This window comes from Pocillopora verrucosa, chromosome 8 (genome assembly GCF_036669915.1).
Source record: "Pocillopora verrucosa isolate sample1 chromosome 8, ASM3666991v2, whole genome shotgun sequence".
NCBI lineage: Eukaryota > Metazoa > Cnidaria > Anthozoa > Scleractinia > Pocilloporidae > Pocillopora > Pocillopora verrucosa.
In genome coordinates this window covers 21,114,492-21,121,884 of record NC_089319.1, presented here as the reverse complement: position 1 = coordinate 21,121,884, position 7,393 = coordinate 21,114,492, and the positions used below count along the sequence as shown (strand labels likewise).

At 39.2% G+C, this 7,393-nt stretch overlaps 1 pseudogene; it reads right to left on the bottom strand.

Moving 5' to 3' along the window:
• Positions 1-2,096: 2,096 nt before the first annotated feature.
• Positions 2,097-3,871, bottom strand: LOC131774176 (uncharacterized; annotated as a pseudogene).
• Positions 3,872-7,393: the final 3,522 nt, after the last annotated feature.

Below are 7,393 nucleotides of genomic sequence, written 5' to 3'. Positions count from 1 at the left end.
ATGTACCCTCGTCCATTGGAGTAATTATTAACACGTTGTGGCAAAAAACTAGTACGTTTATGATTCGTTCCCGAAATTCTCGCTGTTCTTGTTGACCATATTGGCAACTTTATTTTTGATAATATTGATAATTTCAGGGTAACGAAAGTAATTGGTAATATTTTTGAAAATTAATTCATTTGCTGCATTTTACCTGTTTTGAGTTACTCTCGAAACTTTATACTTAACGTTTCCGGTCTCGGTCATATCAGCCGGTTGGCGACTCAAGATCAGCTTCATTTGTTTTGAAGCGAGGCCCACCGACAACTGCCCCCAGGCCTTGCTCTGAACATGTGGTTTCGTAACTCAGGTGGTTGTGGCGCCCAATTAGTGTCTAAAGGAAGAGGTTCGAATCTGGTCGAGGCCTGAACTTTTTCAAGATTCTTTTCTGCAATTTCTTTCAATTACAACTTACCGATGAGGATCATTTCCTTACATAAATTTCAATCGAAGGTAAAAAAAAATTACTATTTCATTTGATTGCGACACTATTTGATTTTTTGAGGAAGTTTTCAAAGAGAAATTGAAACTATGATTCGTCTCCTAAGGAAACTGTGGTGCTGCGTCGGTGAGAGAGTATGACAGATAATTTAGGGTTAACAACTGAGTTGAAAACGTAAATTGGCCACCGTAAAGAGGTTAAAAGCTGACATTTTGATCTTAGTCCTTCGTCAGAGCGATTGGCGAAGGGCCGACGCTCGAAACGTCAGCCTTTACACTATTTACGGTGGCCAATTTATGTTTTCAACTCAGTTGTTAACACAAAATTATCTGTTATTCGTAACATTGTGTTCATTTATAACGACATACATATTTGTTCGAGGTCATAGTCAGCGTCAGAGCAATTGCGTACCTACCCCTCCCTTAACCCGACATTAATCCTTGCTTGTTATCAGTTGACTGTTGTTGAGTTAGGGGAGGGGTAGGTGCGTAGTTGCTCAGATACTGACATTGTTCCCCGGTGTCTTTCACGAGAACTTTGCACCATTTATCTTTTCATTGTTTTTAGGGGCGCTTTATTTACAATTTTTATTTGATTTACGTGTTGTAAAAGCTCGCAAAAAACAATTTTTCTTTTCATCATCAAGGCTGTAACTTTCAGTAATTTTTTAAGCTGTACAATTTGAGGAATAAGACATTTCTTAACTTTTCCTTTTACTCTTTGGTTTTCATTTCACATGCAATGTTTGTTGTGTGATCAGCAATACAGGGTTGTTAGTATTGTTTGATATCAGCAAGACAACACCATCAGAAGTATGCTTATGTATAATTTTAAGGAGTTTCGATTCTAAACACGAAACCTTTTCCAGGGGGAGAAGGTAATTTCAAGAAGATTTCGCATGGGGAGAGTGCGGCATCCTTCTCAAAACCGCCTTACCTTCCCTCCGCAGACATGACCCTAAAAATCCAGAGCGTAGTCATGCCGGACACTCGACCCGACTTCTTGGTCTAGAACTCAGCTGTAACATCGACAGCGACGAATTTAAGTCACAGGATAACAAGTATAATGGCTGCTTTTAATTAGTGAGATGCGAACGTGTACAAATTTCAGAAGCAATAATTTCACAGCGGGTTGCATAATCAGTCACAATTTCTGTTCCTACATAATTTCTGCTCCTTTCTCTCCACACACCAATCAAGACACCGAGTTCAGGTGAAATGGAAAACCAAACCCAATTTTAGATCCAAACTGGTAAAACCGATACCCTGTTTGACAAATGAATTCTGTTAACAACCACACCTTAAAGAACTGTGCATGCCACCACTTAGCTAGAAGAACCTCAAGTCTTGGAGTGACGTTACTTACAAAAATAATTTTAAACCGCTGCAGGATGCCTTTTGGCTGACTAAAAGGCGTGCCAGTCATCATCACGGTTTCACAGACCGAACTCAAGATTTTATTTGCCCTCTTTCGTTATTTATTTTCACAAATGAAGCTTATTTCACTACCTGTCCGAAAGTATGCAGACGAGAATAGAAACTGACGAAAAACAAAACAAAATGCATCTACAAAGTATCCTATTTTGAGGAAGCAAAGATGGTAATCATATGCCAACTTAACTAAACGGCATTTTACAAGTCTTATGTGACGAATCTTCAGCAAAGCGCTGATGGACAATCACTAAAAAGTTTGTACTGGTCCAATTTGCTACAGACACTGACGTAATAATCGCCAGAACTATATGTCTTTTCCATCTTCTTCGCCATATGGCCATGATAGGTATATTCTGATAGCGTGTAGCGATCGTAATCGATAGGGTGATAAAGAAACACTCGATCACCAGTGGAACAGAAGTGAAAATGGCAAAATACTTGAGTAAATTTACAAAGGTTTCGTTTTGTAAGTATATCATTTGATACAAGTATAAAACGCCGTTTACAGACACTATAGCAATTGATTCATACAACATGCTCATTATAGCGATATCAGCCATTAGTCTCTCACGGCGAGGAGTGCGAAAACTTCCCCAAGGAGTTGATTCTCTTTTCAGAATCGCATGGCAGAGATGATCAATTGCAACCATGGTGCTTCGTTCTATGACCTCTGCAGCGCCGTGAATAATCCCAATAATAGCGATGGACTTTAAGCTATCTAGTTCCGCTTGTAAAATGCGGAACATAACCGCCGAAGCGCAATACAACGGCGCCAGTAAGACATACGAATATCCCGGATGGGTAATATTGCATAACCGCTGAACAAAAATTCGTGAGATGACTTTGAGAACGACTCCAATGAGAGGAGCAAATAGAGCAATTAGTAATTTCCCTTCATTGTCTTGTTTATTGTAAGCTGGATAAATCAACGATGCCACTGGAATTGCTAGAAACAAACAAAAATAAGCAGGTACTATCAGTTGAAGGAACAAAATCAGCTGTCCTTTCTTCGTTGTAGGGCGGAAATGTTTAGTCAATAAATATGCCTGGACGCAATCGTTCGTGACGAACAAAATATTTATAGGAATCTTCTGCACTGAAGATAGATTGGAATGAGATATATTCAGGACTTGAAGACCCAAGCGATAAAGTGAATCCAAGCAGTACGTCACACAACAGACTAAAAATAGTTTTCTTTTCACTCCTTTTAACTGATACTGACGGAAAAGAAATAGCAAATACACCAAGAACCAAATGTAAAGGAAGGCACAGGCAATGATATCCGAGATCGATCTCATCCACTGTATTCTTATTGGAATAGACTCCTTTGGGTAGAATTGGCAGTTGTTTACAGTCTCGTAACATATGTACGATGTCAGTATGAACGCTGAACCTACAAAGGTAGCCGTTAAAAATGAAATCAGAGAGCCAATGTACATTGATTGACAAGCTGAGAGGAAAACGGATGGTCTGAGTCGCTTCCAAGCCATTGCTTCATCTCCCTCTATTTGACTGTCTTGTACTTCTGGGTGCTCTACGGAAGAGGCGTCGATAAGCCTCGCACGGACATCGCTGGAAGGTAGATAGTCCTGAGCCGTGGCCTTTCTGTAGCTGTATTGTTGATAAATGACCTCGTCGACAGGATGGTGAAACCACTCGCGTCCATTGTTCAGTAAAGGATCAAAAACCCGCGCAGTTATCTCAGGTTCCTCTGGGTTGTAATACTCTGTTACACCTCGTGTAAAACTGTACACGATATGGCCAAAAGCCTCAGCTATGAGTGTAACGCTAGACATTTGAGATATGCTCAAAAAGGAGGTTTAAAATCCTTGTACTGCGATGGGTGACTGTTATATTGATATTAGTATAAATTTGGAAACTGAAATATTCTTCCAAGTTATCTATCAGTTCCAGTTTCGTTAATCATGCATAGCGCTGTTATTATAGTATTTATCATCGGGTTCGAGACGATCTGCTGTGGTATCAGGTTTGATACTGCTTTACGTCAGAAGGAAGTTACTGCGTATTAGGAGGATATTTATCCACAATTTTACGATACGTGAAGACCAGTTCAGAATAAAGATCTCAAACATGTATGTTGTGCTTGGATATTTGAGGGTTTTTAGGTTCGAAACCTTGCAGGAGGGTCATATTTTTTCTTTGTTCCACGCTCTTAATAAATGAATAACAGTCATTTACATGTTTCCACATTATTCAAATCAAACACCGGATGCCTTTCAGCTGACTATAAGGGCGTGGTAGTCATTCTAAATCCTTTTGCATGTTCCCACATTATCGCCATGTTAATTTCCCTTTATCCACTGATAGTTGATAATCAAATTAGTGTTTCACTTAACCATCAATGGAGCATAACAACTTGTTCTTCGTTATTATCTTGTTTAGTTTGACTCAGAACCTTGCTCTGACTCGAATGGATTCGAAACCGTAATATCCACAAAGAACGCAACAGGTTACGAAAGAAAAGGGACACCTAATTTAAGAGTAATGAAATTCCACCTTTCTGATTATTGTCTGTCGAACACTTTGAACAGCGCCATGAGTAGCAGGACACTGACTGAGGTCTTTGATCATAATATGTTCAGTTTTACGCGAGGCACGACAGAGAATAACAACCCAGAATGAACTACATTTACGGCGTAGTCTTTTGGCTTCGATCCTCTATAAAGTACGGGTCGCAAATGGATCTAACAACCTTTTGATGAAAGTTATTTATCAAGAATGTAGCGTTACAAAAGTCGCAGTTGTGAGATAACCCAAAACGAACAGACGATAGCCCTAGACGAACAGTTATCCGAATTTGCTATGAAGACAACGGTACCATGAAACTTAGATTACGCCCGTTAGATATTATCGAGGACCATGGCTGGAAAAACTGTGCCTCCTCCACAAGGAAGACCATGAACCAGAAGATACAAACGAAGGAATTCACTGAGGAAAAAAAGGTAATGAAAAAAAACAACAAAAGGAAAAAAAATGATAATTTCAATGTCGTATTTCAATGTATGTCATTTCATTTTATTTGGTTAACAATTATTATTCAACTAGACCCTGTGAGCAGGGTAACTGGGATACCTGGATGGAACTGGATCCTTGAGATCAAGGGTAGTGATACTACGGGTGTTGGACTAGTATACTGAAATAGTGCGCTCAAGTCTGGCCAAGGCCAATTAGCAATTCTCTCAATTAAAATAAGGAGAATTGTGTCAACACTTTACTCGAGAATTGATGGAGGCTGACATTGCAGCCCACAAGTCATTAAAAACTCTTGACACTAGTGTGTTCGGTTTCCTGTCCTATACTGAAATAGTGAACTCAAGTCTGGCCAAGGGCATACACCTATTTCAAAAAAGGTTGTCACCTAATCTTACTTTGAAAAGCTATGATCCTATGATCTAAATCATGTTGAACTGAGAAGTTTGAATTATGGTGACTGGACAGCTACGATGAGGTTCATAAAATGATAAATTAGCTTATTTTTTACGTTATACAGTATAGCCGCCGTGATGTCAAAGAGAAACATTGCGCTAGTTGCATCATCTACTTCCCTAAAACTGGGGAATGTCTTATGCTCGGCTCCTTGTCGCTTGGAGTTGTATCACTGAGCACAAAGTACTTGTCGAACCCAATCTGTAAGTCAATGCTCGGAAACTTAACGCTGAAGTATCAAAGAGTATTTTTTTCGTTTCAGAAACGACGATCTTTGTTGAAATCGAAATTTCTTGATACCTGCTGTCAAGCATCCTCCAAAAATAAATAGCTCAGCCGTGAAAAATTACTACAGGAAACGCACGTCCACGCAAGCAACAGGATGTCATTTAAGACGACCTTTTCCGTTTATCCAAAGGAACCTACTAAGGGAGGGGGGCAGTGGGATTTTCGGCAAGGTGGGGGAGGGGAGGGTATGGCCACACGTAGGGTGGGTTTTTTTTATCAACGCCACCTCGAAGTTGGTGACCAAGTTGATTCAACATTCCAATTAAATCTCCAAATTTCAGCTCTTGGTTCGTAAATGGAAATGTTAGATTAAGGATTTTCGATGAAACTTTCCAGAGCTATAGCTTTTTGCGACTGCAAAACTGCAATCCTATAGGGGACTTTTGTGCGAATTCCTTTAGACTAGGCTCCATTACCAGCTGCTGGGTCCGCAGAGACTACGCTAGAGGTCCTGGGGAGAGCAACTGTTAATTTAAGCAGATACTAGAAGATACGAATGCCAAGTCCATGGCCTTTATAAATCCTGTAATGAATTTAGTGTAGTTTACTCTGTATGTTTCACTTGTCACCACTGTATCGGATCGATCAGGGTTTTAATAACTGGGATGTGAAAATGTATCGGTTTTGACAGTTTTGCATGCGGTTTTCGGTTTTGATCGAATTTTTTTGCGGTTTTTCGGTTTTGGATGACTTTTTCTACGGTTGTGCGGTTTCTAATAGGTCCCAAAGCCCCCCTCTACTAACGGTTCAGCTCACCACCTTTGGTTCAAATTTCCTCCTTCGATTCTGTACCGCACAAGTGAGACATGACGTCATTTACGGACTGGGGAATCCCCGAAACTTTTCACAAAACAATTTGCATAAGGAAATGTCAATTTAGAAGTCACGCAATCTTTTGTTTACCGTTCGTTCTCAATCGTTAAGGGAATAGTTATGGTCATTTTCAGGTGACGCATCTTTGGGCAATCTTGCTAAAATCTTCAAAGTAACGACCGCTCCTTTTTATTCCTCAAAATTGCCAAGGATCAGTCTTTTGGCCACAGATAAAGTTGTTCAGACTAAAACTAATAAAGACATCAGACCTACAAGTTTGTTTATTAATTCAAAGCGACACGAACTGTAACTTTAAGTTCAAAATTCGTTTAAACGAAAGGAAATCAATTGTAAAACAAACCAAAAAAAATGAGATACAAAAAAAACTCCTAATAAAAGAAATAATTTACAAGCATATACTCGCGACTGATACTTCATGTTCTATGTAAGTTAAACGTTACTGGTCATGATATAAACGATTCATTCTCACGACCACAAGAAATCAACGTAACCTAATACATTCGAGTTAAATCACAAATTAGTATAACAGTTTATAACTTTATTTTCGTACATTAAAACAGCCTGTAGAAATGCCAGGAAATTTGATCTCAGCGCTCCCGGTATCTGTCGAATAAAGCAAAAAATATAAAATGACAAATTCTGTTCTTAATTCATAATTCATTACACTGCCGAATGTCTGAAAACTCTGCTATGCAAGAGAAACTAGAGGGCTTAGACGGAAATGAGATCATGACAGTTTAGCGCTGCTGCATGTGAGTTTCCTTGATTTCTCGGTCTCTCGGTTGTTTTGCTCCCTAAGCACATAATTTTATGTAACGTCATAGTCTCAAAATTAGACAGAAATTCAACCAATTAACCTCTATATGTAACTTCTCCCTAAAATATCAAAACATCATGCAGCAAACAGTTA